This window comes from Lithobates pipiens, unplaced genomic scaffold (genome assembly GCF_037356315.1).
Source record: "Lithobates pipiens isolate NorthernLeopardFrog02 unplaced genomic scaffold, aLitPip1_a1.2 Scaffold_204, whole genome shotgun sequence".
NCBI lineage: Eukaryota > Metazoa > Chordata > Amphibia > Anura > Ranidae > Lithobates > Lithobates pipiens.
The window spans coordinates 39,379-61,417 of record NW_027507773.1 but is presented as its reverse complement, the minus strand read 5'-3'; the positions used below and the strand labels follow the sequence as shown (position 1 = coordinate 61,417).

Sequence of the window (22,039 nt, the reverse complement as noted above, 5' to 3'; positions counted from 1 at the left end):
AGTCTCTCTATAAATGCACCTGCTCTGTGATAGTCTCAGGGTTCTGTTGAAAGCGCAGAGAGCATCATGAAGACCAAGGAACACACCAGGCAGGTCCGTAATACTGTTGTGGAGAAGTTTAAAGCCGGATTTGTATACAAAAAGATTTCCCAAGCTTTAAACATCCCAAGGAGCACTGTGCAAGCGATCATTTTGAAATGGAAGGAGTATCAGACCACTGCAAATCTACCAAGACCTGGCCGTCCCTCTAAACTTTCAGCTCAGACAAGGAGAAGACTGATCAGAGATGCAGCCAAGAGGCCCATGATCACTCTGGATGAACTGCAGAGGACTACAGCTGAGGTGGGAGAGTCTGTCCATAGGACAACAATCAGTCGTACACTGCACAAATCTGGCCTTTATGGAAGAGTGGCAAGAAGAAAGCCATTTCTCAAAGATATCCATAAAAAGTCTCGTCTAAAGTTTGCCACAAGCCACCTGGGAGACACACCAAACATGTGGAAGAAGGTGCTCTGGTCACATGAAACCAAAATCCAACTTTTTGCCCACAATGCAAAACGATATGTTTGGCGTAAAAGCAACACAGCTCATCACCCTCAACACACCATCCCCACTGTCACACATGGTGGTGGCAGCATCATGGTTTGGGCCTGCTTTTCTTCAGCAGGGACAGGGAAGATGGTTACAATTGAGGGGAAGATGGATGCAGCCAAATACAGGACCATTCTGGATGAAAACCTGTTGGAGTCTGCAAAAGACCTGAAACTGGGACGGAGATTTATCTTCCAACAAGACAATGATCCCAAACATACAGCAAAATCTACAAAGGAATGGTTCACAAATAAACGTATTCAGGTGTTAGAATGGCCAAGTCAAAGTCCAGACCTGAATCCAATCGAGAATCTGTGGAAAGAGCTGAAAGCTGCTGTTCACAAACGCTCTCCATCCAACCTCACTGAGCTCCAGCTGTTTTGCAAGGAAGAATGGGCAAGAATTTCAGTCTCTCGATGTGTAAAACTGATAGAGACATACCCCAAGCGACTTGCAGCTGTAATCGCAGCAAAAGGCGGCTCTACAAGGGGGGGGGGGGGGGGGGCCAAATCATTTTGCACGCCCCACTTTTCATTGTTTCAAAAATCCAATAGATTTCGTTCCACTTCACAATCGTGTCCCACTTGTTGGTGATTCTTCACAAAAAATAAAAATTTTATATCTTTATGTTTGAAGCCTGAAATGTGGCAAAAGGTTGAAAAGTTCAAGGGGGACGAATACTTTCACAAGGCACTGTATATACACACACATCTCTCTCATCTGCTGTTCTGAAGTCCGGCTACAAACATTGAAGAATAACATTTGACTTATTCCATTCAGAGATTAGAGACGCTTCTACAGGTCTGACCTTTTCTTTCCATCCAATGAGGAGATGGCTTCCAGCAGCTTCTGGTGTTTGCGCTCCGAGTCGCTTTCCTCCTGCTAAAAAAAAAAAAAAAAAAAAAAAAAAAAAATACATTAAAAAAAATAAATTAATAAAAAAAAAACAACAGGGTCACAATGCAAAATATGAGGGTCAGTCCACCCATATCTAACATTTCAGTGTATGGTGGAGGATTTAGCCTAAAGCTTCTTCCATCTCAGATACCCACTGTGTGCTCACTGTACTTGAGGTCAAAGTACTTCCCATCTACTGTGCCCATTATGAGGGGTTCCCACCATCCCTGTGCTGAGTTCCCGGGTCTGAACACCCGCTGTGCCCATTATGAGGGGTTCCCACCATCCCTGTGCTGAGTTCCCGGGTCTGTACACCCGCTGTGCCCATTATGAGGGGTTCCCTCCATCCCTGTGCTGAGTTCCCGGGTCTGAACACCCGCTGTGCCCATTATGAGGGGTTCCCACCATCCCTGTGCTGAGTTCCCGGGTCTGTACACCCGCTGTGCCCATTATGAGGGGTTCCCACCATCCCTGTGCTGAGTTCCCGGGTCTGAACACCCGCTGTGCCCATTATGAGGGGTTCCCACCATCCCTGTGCTGAGTTCCCGGGTCTGTACACCCGCTGTGCCCATTATGAGGGGTTCCCACCATCCCTGTGCTGAGTTCCCGGGTCTGTACACCCGCTGTGCCCATTATGAGGGGTTCCCACCATCCCTGTGCTGAGTTCCCGGGTCTGTACACCCGCTGTGCCCATTATGAGGGGTTCCCACCATCCCTGTGCTGAGTTCCCGGGTCTGTACACCTGCTGTGCCCATTATGAGGGGTTTCCAGGTCTGAACACCCGCTGTGCCCATTATGAGGGGTTCATTTTGTTTATTGAAAATCTTACAAACAACAACTTATATACAATAAAACCATAATAAATAAATAAAACATATTTACAAAATAATTGAATATGACTATACAAAACAAGAACATAATAAATGGTGCAAACCAAAAAGCATACAACATAATCCCTACGGGAGAGCCAGACTAAGGAACATCTCCGTCACCGTGCATGGAGCCTTCTATAGAAACGGAGTGGGAACTGCCATTAGGGTAGTTGGGGCAGACGCTTCTTAGCCTGACTACTCCCTCTGCCGGGAGAACCAGCGCGCTTCGTTGCACCCTGACACTCATCATCCATGGAGGGCGCTGAACTGAACGAGTCCCAATCATCATCATCATCCGACAGGACCTCAAACTTATTTTCTACATGCAAAACCTCAGGACTTAAGGTAACTGCACCTCTTTTTTTCCCTTCCTTTTGCCCCTCTTCCTTTTATCCTCCAACCACTCCATATCATCCTTGGACAAATCAGAGTCAACAGCCTCCCCACACCTATCCTCCCCCCCACTCTCCCTTCCCTTATCTACCACCAGGCCAGCCTCTTCACCATCCACCCCACTCCTCTGCACCCCATGACCCTTAACAGAGACCCTGCAGCGTCGGGGGAGGGGGACTGGCACTGCACTTGATGCACCTGCCTCAGCACCTCTTGCTGCCTCTGCAATTTTAGAAGACACAGAAGGATTGGACATATTTTTGGCAACTGAAACCTTACCCACAGACTGGGGAGACACAGACACATTGGGTATGGGCACAGACTGGGGAGACGCAGACACATTGGGTATGGGCACAGACTGGGGAGACACATTGGGTATGGGCACAGACTGGGGAGACACATTGGGTATTGGCACAGACTGGGGAGACACATTGGGTATGGGCACAGACTGGGGAGACACATTGGGTATTGGCACAGACTGGGGAGACACATTGGGTATTGGCACAGACTGGGGAGACACATTGGGTATTGGCACAGACTGGGGAGACACATTGGGTATTGGCACAGACTGGGGAGACACATTGGGTATTGGCACAGACTGGGGAGACACATTGGGTATTGGCACAGACTGGGGAGACACATTGGGTATGGGCACAGACTGGGGAGACGCAGACACATTGGGTATGGGCACAGACTGGGGAGACACATTGGGTATTGGCACAGACTGGGGAGACACAGACACATTGGGTATGGGCACAGACTGGGGAGACGCAGACACATTGGGTATGGGCACAGACTCAGATGGACTCACAGGCCCTCCAGCTGCTGAGCTCTGTGCATCCTCCATGTCCAGAAGGAAAAACTACCTCATGAGCTCAGGCTTGTTGTGCATTGCCTCAGGACACTGACTGTAAGGATGTTCCACTGCATTGCACAGATTACACCTTATAATATTACAGTCTTTTGCCAAATGCCCTATACCCTGACACAGAGAGCACTTCATCACTGGACAGGAGGATGCAAGATGCCCTTTATCTCCACATTTATTGCAGAGCTTTGGCTGGCCCGGGTAGAAGATGGTCAGCCTGTCCCTCCCCAGGAAAGCTGAGGATGGCAGATGTTGGACAACATTGTCAATGACTTTTAATTTCAGCTGCACAGACCATCCCCCTGTCCATATTCCCCGATCGTCCAAAATCTTTCTTAGGGGGCTCAGGACGTCCCCATACCTCCTCAGCCATACAATCAGATCCCCTTGGGGTATGGATTCATTGCGCACAAGTATTGTCACCATCTTAATGAGGGGCTGGCGTGAAATAAGTTTGGGGATGAGCCCTTTCCAGTCCGGCAGGCCCCTACACACGTGTTCAAACTTCTCCCAAAATATGTCCAAAGACTCGGGACGGATAAAGGACAAATCATATTCATAGGAACCTGTCTGAATCAGCTGGGATAGCAGTCTTCTGATTAGCAGGACCCACCCCCTCCCCCGAACACTCAGCTTCAATCCTGGGAGCCATCACAGTCTTGGCTGCTGCAGACTCCTGGAGAGTTGTAGCACTACTACACCCAGCATCTGCTCCACCATTCATAGGAACAGCCGCTGTGCCTGGTCCAGGCAAAGTCTCTGTATTGTCCATGGACCTCTCTGCAGAATGAAGCTGACAGTTATTTATTGCTTGCTGTACATTGTCTATGGGTCTGGGCTGACTGTCTGTAGCACTACAACCCTCAGCAGGCCCATTGTTATTAAAGTTCCCCCCATCCTGCACACACACTGTACCTGCACCTGCTCTCTCCACAGGTCTTTCCTCCACAGGGCTAGGAATGGTGTCCATCTTCTCCTCACCATCCTGGGGAGCTGAATCTGGACTGGTCTCCAGTTTATTGATCAGATCCAGCATGTCAGAATCTTCATCCTCCAACTCAGATGTTCCACATTGCTGGGGAGGGAAGGGGACAGAGGCCTCCGCCATTGAGGGCTCAGCAGGTGTCTGAGGTGTTGAAACGCTGGGCTCATCCTCCGGGCCCACTTTCTCACTCTCTGCTGACTCCGACTGTACTTGCATCTCCTCACTGGTGGGATCACCTTCCATGCAGGACGCGGCTCCTCTCCTCATGCGATTAAATCGCTCCTCATTCTTATATTTCTCTTTAAATATGCCACTGTTCTCCTTCAGAGAGCTCACCAGCTCCTTCTGCCTCTTAACAGCTTCCTCCAAGTCCTTCAACTCAGGCCTCAGAGCCGCCTCTTCTTGCTGTACAATTTGCACAAACTTGCTTTTTCTTCCGAAATTCAGTCATCAACATCAACAATCTCTCCTCTTCTTCCTCAATCTGCTTCAGCTTCCCAACAATCCTCTGTCTAAAGGCAGGCAGGGACTCCTCACTCCTTTGGCCAGGCCCAGAATCTTCCACAGGTCTAGCCAGGGGGCCCCCGCCGGGGTCCTCCCCAGGATCCAGCATCCCTCCTGGGGCAGAGAAGCAACTCTAGCCCCTGGTCTCTGGAAGCACAGGAGCAAAGGAACTAGCAACCTCTCACCTCGCTGACAAGGAGAGGAATGGCAGGTTCCCACCATCCCTGTGCTGAGTTCCCGGGTCTGTACACCCGCTGTGCCCATTATGAGGGGTTCCAACCATCCCTGTGCTGAGTTCCCGGGTCTGTACACCCGCTGTGCCCATTATGAGGGGTTCCAACCATCCCTGTGCTGAGTTCCCGGGTCTGTACACCCGCTGTGCCCATTATGAGGGGTTAATTTTGTTTTATTGAAAATCTTACAAACAACAACTTATATACAATAAAACCATAATAAATAAATAAAAACATATTTACAAAATAATTGAATATAATTATACAAACCAGAAAGAACAAGAACAAAATAAACAGTGCAAAAACAAATTGCGCACAACATAATCCCTATGGGAGAGCCAGACTAAGGAACATCACCGTCACCATGCATGGAGCCTTTTATCAAAATTGTATTTGATCTGAAAATCTAAGGGAGTGAAAGAAGAATACAAAGAAAGCCGCACACCCCGAGATCAACCGGCAGCAGCTACAGAGCCCTGATATTCCTCCACGCCTTTATCCAGGCCTCCTGCTGCCACCTGTCTTTCTCAAGACCCCGAATCTTCCCAACCTCACCCAGAATGTTCTCCACCACCACTTCCACAGGGAGGATTTTACCCCGTAAGGATACCTGACACCGTGCACTCCACGTGAAATAACGGACTACTAAACTAACTAAAAAAAGTGTTTCCAAATCATAATCCCGACGAGTCTGGAAAGCCCCATACACCCACTCTGCATAACTCATATGGGGGAGGAAGGGTATACTCAGAGCCCTCCCCACCCTCTTGTACACCTCTATATTAAAAGGGCACTGAAGTAGAAAGTGATCCATGGACTCCACCACTCCTCCACACTCCACTCTCGGGCAGCCCCGATCACTCATGGAAAGAAACTTCAAGTTGCCCTTCACATATAGTTTTCCATGAAAGGCAAGCCAAGCCTGATCCCTAAACTTCATTGGGATTCTCTCCAAATTAATCAACCGCAAACCCACCCCCAAAACCGGGCTTGGGCAATCCCTCAAGGCCAGTGGCTCGCAAAAAACAGAGCTCATGATCCGCTTCTCAAGAAGTTTCCTTGGAAGAGATCTGACTTCTCCTGCCGTTACTTGCCACTGCCGAAGTATTTTCAAACACGGAGCAACATAAGCCGGGAGCTTATCATGCTTGACCCTCAGGCTTTTCACTGGCCCACCATTTTCCCAGTCTCGCAGAAAGGGCCTAAACCAGGACTGGAAAATACCAACCCACCCAGGCGGTCTCTCTGCCAACATGTTACCAAGATTGTACTTCACAAACATCAGAGAGAAAAAGACTACAGGGTTGATCATCCCTAGACCACCCTCCCGCCTAGAAAGGTAAGTCACATTCCTTTTGACAAGGTTTATTCTGTTCCCCCATAACAGCTGGAAGAAACAAGTATAGACCCTGGTATAGAGAGAAGCTGGCAAAACGCAAACAAAACTGACATATAGAAAAATCGGAATCAGGTAAGTCTTGATCAGATCAACCTTTTCCCTCAAGGAAAGCTGCCAACCTTTCCAGCTTGCCACCTTGGCATCGGCATTCTCCAGCCTGTTCACCCAATTTGCATGACCATAGTCACCTGGGCCAAATTCAATGCCTAGAACTCTAATTTTTTGCTGGGGCTCCGGGAAGTCATCCGGGAGAACAAAGCTCTCACCTTCCACGCCCATCCAGAAAGCTTCACACTTGTCCTGGTTGACCTTTGAACCTGATGCCTCTGAATACTGCGTTATCACTGAGACCACCTCCTGCGCCTCCCCAGTCCCAGAGACAAAAACAGAAACATCATCAGCATAGGCCACAACTTTCAAAGGAGGCTCACCAGCGATGCCCAAAGGTACCCCACACAATGGCCCATTCTCCAGCCTTCTGACGAAGGGGTCGATTGCAAATGCATATAACAGAGGACTCAATGGGCACCCCTGACGCACACCTGAGCCAACCACAAAGGGTTGCCCGACCCAACCATTAACTAGCGGAAAGCTTTCAGCCCCTTTGTACAAAATCTTGAGCCAATCAATGAAACCCCCCCCCAGGCCATATCTGCCAAGAAGGAGCCATAAGTACTCATGATTAACCCTATCAAAGGCCTTAGCCTGATCCAATGTCAGCAAAAGTTTACCCCAACCAGCAGCCCTACAACGCTCCAAGGCCTCCCGGACGGCTAACACTGCTGAGAAAGTGCTTCTACCTTGGACCGAACAGTGCTGGTGGTGGGATAACAAACTGCCTGCCACTGGCGATAATCGCCAGAAAAAAATCTTTGCCAGTATCTTTCTATCGACATTAAGAAGGCTAATGGGGCGCCAATTCTCAATAATCGAAGGATCTTTACCCTTTGACAGAAGGATCACTGCAGATTGCCCCATGGAGGGAGGGAGAGAACCCTCCTGCAAACAGCTATTAAAAACCTCCGCAAGGTAGGGAGCCAGGATCGTCTTAAAACATTTATAAAACTCAGCTGTCAACCCATCTGGCCCTGGCGTTTTCTTGATGGCCAGTTTATCAATAGCCTGGACTACCTCATCTGCAGTGATTTCATCTGTCAAATTCATCAAAGGAACATTACTCTCCAGTCCTGGTGTAGAGTCCAAAAAACCCAACATCCTTGTCCGATCAAGGTTCCTTCCTCCCAGGAGATCGGCATAGTATGACCTGACAACCTCCAGGATCCCTGACCTAGACTTCGTCAGAGAGCCCGTACTGTCCTTCAGGCCATGGACCGTCTTAACTGCTACGCTCTGTTTACAGTTCTGGTAAGGGTCAGGCGAATGGTATTTCCCGTAATCCCTCTCCTGAACCAAAGAGGCGTGCCGGTCATATTCATGTCTCCTAAGGAGGAGCTTCACCTCAGAGATCGCCCCAGAATCTCCTCCATTCGAAACAAGGCGGTCAAGTTTCCTCCGCAAACGCTGGTAGGTGATATACTTATCTCGCTGCTTCTTTCTTCCTATGGCCTTGAAAAGCCTAACAGTCCGCTGTTTTACAAGCTCCCACCATTCTGACTTGCTGTTGCAAAAGTCTAGGATCGTTACCTGTGCTTGAAAAAAGTCCTCAAAGGATTGTCTTACTCTCTCGTCTTCCAGGAGGGCCGAATTCAATCTCCAGATACCCCTCCCCCTAGGTGGCATGTCTGAGGCATTCAGAGTCACAGATAGAATACAGTGATCAGAAAACTCCACTGCCCGACACACAGGTGCCGAAAAAGCAGAGTCTCCCTTTAAAAAAAACCTATCTATCCTACTCTGACTACTACCTCTCTGAAAAGTGAACCCCGTGCTGTCTGGGCAACGCTTAATGTGCGCATCTACCAGACCTGCTTCCCTAACTATCGCATTGAGAAAAAGGGTGTCATAGCCCAGCTTATCTCTGAAACCTCTCCTGTCTTTAGACCTAGTAATGGTGTTGAAATCACCTCCAAAGATAACCTGCTGGGCCGTAAAAAGAAAAGGCTTAATCTTTGTAAAGAGGCATTTCCTGTCCCACTTCGTCTGGGGACCATAGATGTTAATCAGGCGCAAGTCCTGCCCCCCTACAGAGACGTCCAAGACCATGCATCTCCCAATCTCTACCTCAATTACCCGCCGGCACGTTACCATACCAGAAAAAAGGACTGCAACCCCGCTGTAAGGCTCGGCCGCAAGAGACCAAAATGAGGGACCACGTCTCCACTCCTTCTTTGCCAGATGTATATCAGCCAGACTACTCAGATGGGTCTCTTGTAAAAACAAAATGTCAGCATCAAACTCGCTGAGCAAAAATAAGGCCATATGACGAGCGCTTACTGATCTCAAGCTGGCAACATTAATGGTTGCCACTTTTATCGGAGTGGGAACTGCCATTAGGGTAATTGAGGCAGACGTTTCTTAGCCTGACTACTCCCTCTGCCTGGAGAACCAGCACGCTTTGTTGCGCCCTGGCACTCATCGTCCATGGAGGACGCTGAACTGAACGAGTCCCAATCATCATCATCATCATCATCGTCCGACAGGACCTTAAACTTATTTTCCAAAGGCAAAACTACAGGATTTAAGGGAACTGAACCCCTTTTTTTCCTTCTTTTGCCCCTCCTCCTCCTATCCTCCAACCACTCCATATCATCTTTGGATAAACCACAACCAGCCTCCCCACACCTATCCTCCCCTTCAACCCCCTCCCCCCCACTCTCCCTTCCCTTATCTACCACCAGGCCAGCCTCCCCACTATTTTCCCCACTCCTCTGGCCCCCACGATCTGCAATAGGAACCCTGCAGCGTCGGGGGAGGGGGACTGGCACCACACCTGATGCACCAGCCTCAGCACCTCTTGCTGCCTCTGCAATTTTAGAAGACACAGAAGGATAAGACACAGAAGGATTGGACACATTCTTGGCAACTGAAACTAAACATACAGGCTGGGCGGACACAGACACATTGGGTACTGGCACAGACTGGGAGGACACAGACACATTGGGTACTGGCACAGACTGGGGAACCACAGACTGGGGAGACACGGACCCATTGGGTATGGGCACAGACTGGGGAGACACAGACACATTGGGTATTGGCACAGACTGGGGAGACACATTGGGTATGGGCACAGACTCCGATGGAATCACAGGCCCTCCAGCTGATGAGCTCTGTGCATCCTCCATGTCCAGACGGAAGAACTCCCTCATGAGCTCAGGCTTATTGTGCATTGCCTCAGGACACTGACTATAAGGATGTCCCACTGCATTGCACAGATTACATCTTATAATATTACAATCCTTTGCCAAATGTCCTATACCCTGACACAGGGAGCACTTCATCACTGGACAGGAGGATGCAAGATGCCCTTTATCTCCACATTTATTGCAGAGCTTTGGCTGGCCCGGGTAGAAGATGGTCAGCCTGTCCCTCCCCAGGAAAGCTGAGGATGGCAGATGCTGGACGACATTATCAATAACCTTTAGTTTCAGCTGCACAGACCATCCCCCTGTCCATATTCCCCGATCGTCCAAAATCTTTCTCAGGGGGCTCAGGACGTCCCCATACCTCCTCAACCATACAGTCAGATCCCCTTGGGGTATAGATTCATTGCGCACAAGTATTGTCACCATCTTAATGAGGGGCTGGCGGGATATAAGTTTGGGGATGAGCCCTTTCCAGTCCGGCAGGCCCCTACACACGTGTTCAAACTTCTCCCAAAATATGTCCAGAGACTCGGGACGGATAAAGGACAAATCATATTCATAGGAACCTGCCGGACTGATCAGGGCGAAGATATCCGCAGGCCTAAACCCCATCTGCAGGATTTTATCCACCACCACCCTCCTATGTGGGGGGTTTCCATCACCTTCCCATTTCAATTGTACAACATTCCTCCTTTTAAACAGGGAGAAAGATAAAACGTCCCCATGCTCCTTCCCTGCTTGTTCCCCCTTCCCAGATCCTGTGGCAGCAACACCAGCATAAGTTTTTCTTCCAGCTTTTGCAGTCTTGTCCTCAGATACATTCAAACCTGCTGGCAGAGAGTCTGAATCAGCTGGGATAGCAGTCTTCTGATTAGCAGGACCCACCCCCTCCCCCGAACACTCAGCTTCAATCCTGGGAGCCATCGCAGTCTTGGCTGCTGCAGACTCCTGGAGAGCTGTAGTACTACTGCTCCCAGCATCTCCTCCACCATTCACAGGAACAGCCGCTGTGCCTGGTCCAGGCAAAGTCACTGTATTGTCCATGGACCTCTCTGCAGACTGAAGCTGACAGTTATTAGCAGATGTATTTGCTTGCTGTATATTGTCTATGGGTCTGGGCTGACTGTCTGCAGTACCACAACCCTCAGCAGGCCCATTGTTATTAAAGATCCCACCATCCTGCACACACACAGTACCTGCACCTGCTCTCTCCACAGGAATAGGAACGGTGTCCATCTTCTCCTCACCTTCCTGAGGAGCTGAATCTGGACTGGACTCCAGTTTGTTGATCAGATGCAGCATGTCAGAACCTTCATCCTCCTGCACGGATGTTCCACATTGCTGGGGAGGGAAGGGGACAGAGGCCTCCGCCATTGAGGGCTCAGCAGGTGTCTGAGGTGTTGAACAGCTGGGCTCATCCTCCAGGCCCACTTTCTCACTCTCTGCTTCCATCTCCTCGCTCTCCATGCAGGAAGAAGCTCCTTTCCTCATTTGATTAAATCGCTCCTCATTTTTATATTTTTCTTTAAAAGCTCCACTATTCTCCTTCAGAGAACTCACCAATTCCTTCTGCTTCCGCAGAGCTTGTTCCAGGTCCTTCAATTCAGGCCTCAGAGCCGGTCTCTTCTTACTGAAGACTTTGGCACAAATCTGCTTCTTCTTTTTAAATTCAGCTTTCAAAGCTCCCAACTTCTCCTCTTCCTTCTCAATCCGCTTCAGCGTTTCCACAATCCTCCGTCTAAAGGAAGACAGAGATTCATCCTTCCTTGGGCCAGGCCCAGAATCTTCCGCAGGTTGAGGCCTATCCAGGGGGCCCCCGCCAGGGTCCTCCCCAGGATCCAGCATCCTTCCTGGGGCAGAGGAGTAACTCTAGCCCCTGGTCTCTGGAAGCACAGGAGCAAAGGGACTAGCAACCTCTCACCTCGCTGTCAAGGAGAGGAATGGCAGTTTCCCACCATCCCTGTGCTGAGTTCCCAGGTCTGTACACCCGCTGTGCCCATTATGAGGGGTTCCAACCATCCCTGTGCTGAGTTCCCGGGTCTGTACACCCGCTGTGCCCATTATGAGGGGCTCCCACCATCCCTGTGCTGAGTTCCCGGGTCTGTACACCCGCTGTGCCCATTATGAGGGGTTCCCACCATCCCTGTGCCGAGTTCCCGGGTCTGTACACCCGCTGTGCCCATTATGAGGGGTTCCCACCATCCCTGTGCTGAGTTCCCGGGTCTGTACACCCGCTGTGCCCATTATGAGGGGTTCCCACCATCCCTGTGCTGAGTTCCCGGGTCTGTACACCCGCTGTGCCCATTATGAGGAGCTCCCACCATCCCTGTGCTGAGTTCCCGGGTCTGTACACCCGCTGTGCTCATTATGAGGGGTTCCCACCATCCCTGTGCTGAGTTCCCGGGTCTGTACACCCCCTGTACCCTTTATGAGGGATTCCCACCATCCCTTGTATCCATTTCATATTATGGAGAACGTAAAAGGACAAAACTGCTGAAACTTAAAGGGGGGGCATAGCCAGTAATTAGGTCAGGGACAGTTTCTTCACTGGCGTCTCAGAAAAAGATGCCAAAAGAATACCCAGCCTACCCGACTCTCGTTATGAAGTTTAATTTCTATTGGGTGGACTGGCCCTTTAAAGCATAACGCTACATTGTTCCATAAATAATACTAAACGGATACATTATAGTAGAATTCTTATCCGATTATATGGAAAAAAAAAAAAGTGAACCCCCCCCCCATCAACGAGCCTTGGCCACCCACGACCCAGTCGCCGTTTTCCCTTCCTTGGGTTCCTTTTGGTCGGTCCCGACCACCGCAGACCCGGAACATCCCACAAATTGGTTACACCCGGGATCTCCCCTCCTCCCTCCGCAGCATCCGAGCAAACCGCGATCGGCACGACTGCTTTACTATCCGGCAACGGCCAGCAAAGAAACAACCGAAACCAGAAGTGATGAACTCCTCAGCGGCTTCGGGTTTCATCTACCATAGAGGTGATCGGGGGGGAACGCAACTTCCTCCATCTCTATAGTCAGCTGGTGCGTCCGGAAAAGGAAAAACGTGTACCCCTAAAACTTAGCGAGGATGTATATTAACCATTTGCTGACCGGGCGTTTTCTGGCACTTTGGTCACAAGTAATAATCTGTATTTTCCTTTGCTAGAAAATTACTTTAAACCCCCCAAATGTAATATGTAAAAAAAAATATAATATTATATATATATATATATATATATATATATATATATATATATATATATATTTAGAGCTGCACAATTGTCAAGGATCGCCATTGCAATCATTTTCCCATTGCGATCCCGATTTCCCGATTCTTTCTATGTAGAGAATTCACTCTGCTGAAGCCGACAGACATCAAAAGAAAGGAAAAAAAAAAAAAAACAGGCAGTCTGCCAAGAATCACAACATTCTTTAGCAGTGAAACTTAAAGTATAAACATTGTAACAATTTGTCAAAGGAATAGACTTGTGTGTGTAAATGAGGGAAGTTTAACCACTTAAAGTGGGGTACCCCCCAAAAAATAAAAATAAAAAAAAATAATAATTTAAAAGTCAACAGCTACAATTACTGCAGCTGCTGACTTTTAATAATCAGACACTTACCTGTCCCAGGGTCCAGCGATGCGGGGGGGGGGAAACGAAGCCCACCCCCCCTCGTTCTCCGCTCGCGGCACCGTCATGCGTACCGTACACCCACTGCGAATGCGCGAGTGGCGCCATGGTACGCTGTACAGTCACCTGGGACACGTGACAGGTCCCAGGTGACTGTGCGGCGCGAGGGGAAGTGACGTCACCAGTCCGGCCAAGGAAGAAGGCAGACTACGAGGGACCCCCCAGCAACAGGTATTTAGAGGTGAGTAAAAAAAATATATTTTTTTTTTGCCAATTATTTATTTATTTTTTTAAAGAATTTTAAACAACTTTTTACTTTAAACACTAAACCTTTTTCTGACATTTGTTGGTTTCAAGTTAAAAATCACTTTTTTTTTGCTAGAAAATTATTTAGAACCCGAAAACACATATACATTTGTGTGTGTATATATATATATATATATATATATATATATATATATATATATATATATATATATATATATATATATATATATACATATACACACACACACACACACACACACACACACATATATTTATTATATATATAAAACATTTTTTATTTTTGCGCATTTGAAAAGCTGCTGCACAATTCTGGCCAAAAATGAGAATCATGATATTTTTATTTTTTTGCTTAGAATAAAGCTAACAATTCTCTCATCACAGCTTAAAATCTTTCACATTATACAAAAAAAATATAAAAAAAATAAAAAAAATTGGGCTAACTTTACTAGTTAGTTTTATTTTTAATTTTTAATTAACGTAATGTTTTGCCAAAAAAATTGCATTGAAAAGACCGCTGCGCAAATACAGTGTGACATGAAATATTTCAACAACCTCCATTTTTTGGGAAAAACATTACGTTAATAAAAATAAAAAAATTAAAACTAACCAGTAAAGTTAGCCCAATTTTTTTATTTTTTTTATATTTTTTTTTTGTATAATGTGAAAGATTTTAAGCTGTGAGAGAATCTAATTTTGGCCAGAATTGTATATATATATATATATATATATATATATATATATATATATATATATATATATATACACACACACACACACACTTTTTTAGTAAAATATAAAGTTAATATTAAGCCAAATTAATAGACACCAAACATGTCACACTTTAAAATTGCGCGCACTCGTGGCATCAAACTACGATACTTACATATCTCCATAGGCGACACTTTAAAACGAATTTATTTTTTTTAACAAGTTATCAGTTTAGAGTTGCAGAGGAGGTCTAGGGCTAGAATTATTGCTCTCGCTCTACCGATCGCGGCGACACCTCACATGTGGTGTGAACACTGTTTACACATGTGGGCGTGACTTGCGTTCACTATTGCGCACGAGCAATACTTTTTTTTTTTTATTATATTTAACTTTTTAATTTTTACATGGTCCATTTATTTATTTATTTTGGGAGGGGGGGGGGGGGGGGTGACCTTTGAAGGTGCCAATGACTTGACGTTTACTCACCTCATCCTCGCTGGCGCTCACATTACATTCGGTCACAAACAGATCTTCCTCGTCCTCCATGGTGCGCCGTATCAGAATGTCGCTTCTGGAAAACACAAAGTAGTAAGAAGCGTTAAGCGGGGTGCGGACTGCACTGGGTGATCACCTCCCATCATTTAGAAAAGCCGCTCCAGAGCTCCCTGTACACTGCAATCCGCCTCCTCCTCTATACCAGACCAGACATTTGTTTTTAATCAAAATTCAGAGAAATTTTTTCATTATTTGGATGTAACCAAATTTCCCGATTTACTGTAGTAACGAATAAAAAAATAAATTAAAAAAAATCTGAACAAAAAAAAACAAAAAAACGAAACCACACCCGAAATTCGAATCACATTTGAAAATAAGAATAGAATATAAAGGAATAAAATATAACAGAAGAGAGTAAAATAGAACAGAATAGAAAAAAAAAAATAGAATACTATAAAATCTGAAGAATATAACAGAATAATAGTAGAATATAATACACATAAAACATAACCGTCTTCTGAAATCCATCTGTCCGTGACCCCCCCCACCCCCCCTCCATCTGTGAAGCGCTGCCCGTGATCTTCCTACCCTCCATCAATGAAACATCGGCCCTGTCCATTCATGCGCACGCCCTCCATCTGTGAATTGCCGCCTGCGCGCACGCCCTCCATCTGTGAACCCCCAACTGTGCACACGCTCCCCTCCTGTGAACCCCCTCCATCTGTTTCCCCCACGCCCGTGCACACGCCCTCCATCTGTGAACCCCCTCTATCTGCAAAGTGCCGCCCGCGCGCACGCCCTCCATCTGTGAACCCCCTCCATCTGCAAAGTGCCGCCCGCGCGCACGCCCTCCATCTGTGAACCCCCTCCATCTGCAAAGTGCCGCCCGCGCGCACGCCCTCCATCTGTGAACCCCCTCCATCTGCAAAGTGCCGCCCGCGCGCACGCCCTCCATCTGTGAACCCCCTCCATCTGCAAAGTGCCGCCCGCGCGCACGCCCTCCATCTGTGAACCCCCTCCATCTGCAAAGTGCCGCCCGCGCGCACGCCCTCCATCTGTGAACCCCCTCCATCTGCAAAGTGCCGCCCGCGCGCACGCCCTCCATCTGTGAACCCCCTCCATCTGCAAAGTGCCGCCCGCGCGCACGCCCTCCATCTGTGAACCCCCTCCATCTGCAAAGTGCCGCCCGCGCGCACGCCCTCCATCTGTGAACCCCCTCTATCTGCAAAGTGCCGCCCGCGCGCACGCCCTCCATCTGTGAACCCCCTCCATCTGCAAAGTGCCGCCCGCGCGCACGCCCTCCATCTGTGAACCCCCTCCATCTGTAAAGTGCCGCCCGCGCGCACGCCCTCCATCTGTGAACCCCCTTCTGTGTACACGCCCTCCATCTGTGAACCCCCTTCATCTGTAAAGTGCCGCCCGCGCACACCCTCCATCTGTGAAACCCCTTCTGTGTACACGCCCTCCATCTGTGAACCCCCTTCTGTGTACACGCCCTCCACCTGTGAACCCCCTTCATCTGTAAAGTGCCGCCCGCACGCCCTCCATCTGTGAACCCCCTTCTGTGTACACGCCCTCCATCTGTGAACCCCCTTCTGTGTACACGCCCTCCATCTGTGAACCCCCTCCATCTGTGAAGTGCCGCCCGCACGCCCTCCATCTGTGAACCCCCTTCTGTGTACACGCCCTCCATCTGTGAACCCCCTTCTGTGTACACGCCCTCCATCTGTGAACCCCCTTCTGTGTACACGCCCTCCATCTGTGAACCCCCTTCTGTGTACACGCCCTCCATCTGTGAACCCCCTTCTGTGTACACGCCCTCCATCTGTGAACCCCCTTCTGTGTACACGCCCTCCATCTGTGAACCCCCTTCTGTGTACACGCCCTCCATCTGTGAACCCCCTCCATCTGTGAAGTGCCGCCCGCACGCCCTCCATCTGTGAAGTGCCGCCCGCACGCCCTCCATCTGTGAAGTGCCGCCCGCACGCACGCCCTCCATCCACGCCCCCCTCCTGTGAACACGCTCCTTCCATGGGCACCCCCCTCACCCACCACTTGTGAATCTCCCCCAGTGGAGGGTGAGGGGCGCCTCTCATAGTGTCGGACACAGAGGGGTGGCAGGTCCTCCTCACACACATTCAGATCCCGGGGGCCACACCTGGGCGAGTATCGGGCCCCTGGAGCACAACCACAACCACCGGCCCGCCCTCTGCTGGGACTTGTAGTGCCCCCAACATCACACCTTGGAATCTCTCCATCCACTCACCCTCCACACGTGGGAACCGGGAGCCGTACAGCGAGCACTTCCGCCCCTACTGGGCGCTCTCACCTGTCGGCCCCTTCCGCCAGGACTGTCGTGCGGTGTTCCGTCAGATTAGGCGACCCGTCGAAATGTGTAACGTAAGTGCCGTTCCGTTGCCGCCATCTTACTACACCCCGCACTCCTCCATAGTAAGGATACACTGAGAACAGGAAAAGCGCCCATGTTGTTACACCCACCGGAGTTTTTAATTTTACACTTAATTGTAACAGTACAGTGAATTTATACAATGAAATACTGTGCTTAGAATTCTATCTGACTGGTTTTAAAATTCAACATGTAAGCAGTCAGACGGAGTTCTAAGTCCTGTATTTCACTATATAAACTCAGTTTACTGTTAATAAGTGTAAAATGTAAAACTCCGGTGGGTGTAAGAATATGGCCGCTTTTCTCCCTTCTTAGTGTATCCTTACTATGGAGGCGTGCGGGGTGTAGAAAGATGGCGACGACGAAACGTCACTTCCGTTATACATTCTGATAGGTCAGATTAGGCTAACCGTCAGATTGTGTAACGGAAATGACGTTTCGTCGTAGCCGTGTTGCTACACCCCGCACTCCTCCATAGTAAGGATACACTAAAAAGGGGAAAGCGGCCATCTTGCTACACCCCGCACTTATACCCTCTGTCACGTCAAATTCGGCTACCCATCACATTTTGCTACCCGCTGGAGTGCGCATGCGCGATGTTCCAACTGTTGTAAGACACCACTTTGCCACAGGGCCCCCTTCGCCTCGTCACTCTTCGGGCACGGCCTCGCTTTGCTCGGCATAATTATAATCTGACTCCATGACCACTTGGATGGTGGGGGTGGATCCTGGACTCAGGGGTGTGGCCACAAAATTCTGCGCAAGCGCAAGATCGCCACAGTGTTGGAGCGCATACGGCGGCTTCGCGCACGCGCAGTCCAGCGAGTCGTCAAATGTGACGAAACACCCCCAACACCATGCGCGTCCTCGCCGCCCTCCACAGATCCCGTGATATGACCCTCCTAATACCACGCTGCGCTGTGATTGGCTGCTCTATATGAATATATATCATGTGATGAGTGCGGAGGAGGCGGGAGAACATTTATTTCATTCGTTTATATTAAATATTAACCATTTCACCTCCAGAAGATTTACCCCTATTCAATTCAACTGAGAATTGCGCGGTCGTGCGACGCTGAACACAAATAAAATGTTTTTTGTTTTTTTCTTCTCTGTTCTATTCTTTTCTATTTTATTAAAATTCAAATGTATTCTATTTGTAATTCGAATTTCAGAAGATGGTTACAGTCTTTCTTTTTTTATTCTATTCCATTCTTTTCCTTTATATTTTATTTTATTTTATTCTGTTTTACTGTAATCTTTCATTATCTATTCGATCTTTTTTACTATTCTATTTATTTCTATTCTTTTATTTTGTATTCTGTTCTGTTTTATGCCATTGTATTGTTATCTTTTATTTTATATCCTATTTTTTTCTATTTTATTCAAATTAGAATGTATTCTATTTGATATTCGAATGTCAGAAGATGGTTATATTATTTTTTTTATTCTATTCTTCTCCTTTATATTCTATTCTATTTTATTCTGTTTTACTCCAATCTTCTCCAATATTCTATCACTTTTGTTTCTATTCTATTTTTTTCTATTATTTTATTTTCTATTCTGTTCTGTTTTACTCTATTATATTCTATTAGTTTATTTTCTATCCTATTCTTTTCTATTTTACTCAAATTTGAATGTATTCTATTTGAAATTTGAATTTCAGAAGCTGGTTATATTCTTTCTTTTTTATTCTATTATTTTCCTTTATATTATATTCTGTTTTACTCCAATCTTTTATTTCCTATTCTATCACTTATTTTTTTCTATTAAATTTTTTTCTATTATTCTATTTTCTATTCTGTTCTGTTTTACTCTATTATATTCTATTCTTTTATTTTATATTCTATTCTTTTCCTTTCTATTCAATTTTTTCTGTTTTACTCAAATCGTTTATTTTCTATTACTTTTTTTCTATTATATTTTTTTCTATTCTATTATTTTGTATTCTGTTCTGTTTTCCATTTACTATTATATTATATTCTTTTATTTTCTATCCTATTCTTTTCTATTTTACTCAAATTCGAACGTATTCTATTTGAAATTCGAATTTCAGAAGATGGTTACATTCTTCATTTTATTCTATTGTTTTCCTTTATATTATATTCTATTTTATTCTGTTTTATGTTAACCTTTTATTTTCTATTCAATCTCTTTTTTTCTATTCTTTTATTGTGTATTCTGTTCTGTTTTACACTATTATATTCTATTATTTTATTTTCTATCCTATTGTTTTCTATTTTATTCAAATTCGAATGTATTCTATGTGAAATTCGAATTTCAGAAGATGGTTATATTCTTTTTTTATTCTATTCTTCTCCTTTATATTCTATTCTATTTTATTCTGTTTTACTCCAATCTTTTATTTTCTATCGCTTTTTTTTCTATTCTATTTTTTCTATTCTTTTATTTTGTATTCTGCTCTGTTTTACTCTATTCTATTCTTTTATTTTCTATTCTATTCTTTTCTATTCTTATACTTTCTATTCTATTTAATTTTTTTTCTGTTTTACTCCAATCTTTTATTTTCTATCACTTTTTTCTAGTCAATTTTTTTCTATTCTTTTATTTTGTATTCTGTTCTGTTTTACTCTATTATATTCTATTCTTTTATTTTCTATCCTATTCTTTTCTATTTTACTCAAATTCGAATGTATTCTATGTGAAATTCGAATTTCAGAAGATGGTTATATTCTTTTTTTTATTCTATTCTTCTCCTTTATATTCTATTCTATTTTATTCTGTTTTACTCCAATCTTTTATTTTCTATCACTTTTTTTTCTATTCAATTTTTTTCTATTATTTTATTTTCTATTCTGTTCTGTTTTACTCTATTATATTCTATTCTTTTATTTTCTATCCTATTCTTTTCTATTTTACTCAAATTCAAATGTATTCTATTTGAAATTTGAATTTCAGAAAATGGTTATATTCTTTCTTTTTTTTTCTATTATTTTCCTTTATATTATATTCTGTTTTACTCCAATCTTTTATTTTCTATTCTATCACTTTTTTTTTTTTTCTATTCAAATTTTTTTCTATTCTTTTATTATCTATTGCGTTCTGTTTTACTCTATTATATTCTATTCTTTTATTTTCTATTCTATTCTTTTCTATTCTTTTCCTTTCTATTCTATTAAATTTTTTTCTGTGTTACTCCAATCTTTTATTTTCTATCACTTTTTTTCTGTTATTTTTTTCTATTCTTTTATTTTCTATTCTGCTCTGTTTTACTCTATTTTTTTTTCTATTCTATTCTTTTCTATTCTTTTACTTTCTATTCTATTTTTTATCTGTTTTACTCCAATCTTTTATTTTCCATCACTTTTTTCTAGTCAATTTTTTTCTATTCTTTTATTTTGTATTCTGTTCTGTTTTACTCTATTATATTCTATTCTTTTATTTTCTATCCTATTCTTTTCTATTTTACTCAAATTCGAATGTATTCTATTTGAAATTTGAATTTCAGAAGACATTTTTTTTATTCTATTATTTACCTTTATATTTTACTCTGTTATATTCTATTCTTTTATTTTCTATTCTATTCTTTTCTATTCTATTCCTTTCACTAAGGCATGTGCTTTGCAGGGAAACAAAATTCAGCACATCCCCGCTCAGAGGACGGAGCTCTGAATTGGTCACATAGGCAGAGCTCCATCCCGCCTCTCTCCTCGAACATCAGCAGGTGCCGGCTGTCATCCATTTGCCGACACCCACCGATCAGGTTGTGTTGTGTCTAATCACATCAGCATTTCCTCTGCCCACATTCCTCACCCAGGAGGATGTCCTCTGCCCACATTCCACACCCAGGAGGATGTCCTCTGTCCACATTCCACACCCAGGAGGATGTCCTCTGTCCACATTCCACACCCAGGAGGATGTCCTCTGCCCACTTTCTACACCCAGGAGGAGTCCTCTGCCCACATTCCACACCCAGGAGGATGTCTTCTGCCCACATTCCACACCCAGGAGGATGTCTTCTGCCCACATTCCACACCCAGGAGGATGTCTTCTGCCCACATTCCACACCCAGGAGGATGTCCTCTGCCCACATTCCACACCCAGGAGGATGTCTTCTGCCCACATTCCACACCCAGGAAGATGTCCTCTGTCCACATTCCACACCCAGGAGGATGTCCTCTGCCCACATTCCACACCCAGGAGGATGTCTTCTGCCCACATTCCACACCCAGGAGGATGTCCTCTGTCCACATTCCACACCCAGGAGGATGTCTTCTGCCCACATTCCACACCCAGGAGGATGTCCTCTGTCCACATTCTACACCCAGGAGGATGTCCTCTGCCCACATTCTACACCCAGGAGGAGTCCTCTGCCCACATTCCACACCCAGGAGGATGTCCTCTGCCCACATTCCTCACCCAGGAGGATGTCCTCTGCCCACATTCCTCACCCAGGAGGATGTCCTCTGCCCACATTCCTCACCCAGGAGGATGTCCTCTGCCCACATTCTACACCCAGGAGGAGTCCTCTGCCCACATTCCAC

General features: G+C 45.9%; 1 long non-coding RNA gene across 1 annotated transcript; it reads right to left on the bottom strand.

Moving 5' to 3' along the window:
- Positions 1–1,388: 1,388 nt before the first annotated feature.
- On the bottom strand, positions 1,389–17,618 carry LOC144000274 (uncharacterized). Its single transcript, XR_013278213.1, has 3 exons — positions 17,394–17,618; positions 15,119–15,203; positions 1,389–1,473 (listed from the first exon to the last, which is right to left on the bottom strand). It is a non-coding gene; the product is annotated as an uncharacterized LOC144000274 (long non-coding RNA).
- Positions 17,619–22,039: the final 4,421 nt, after the last annotated feature.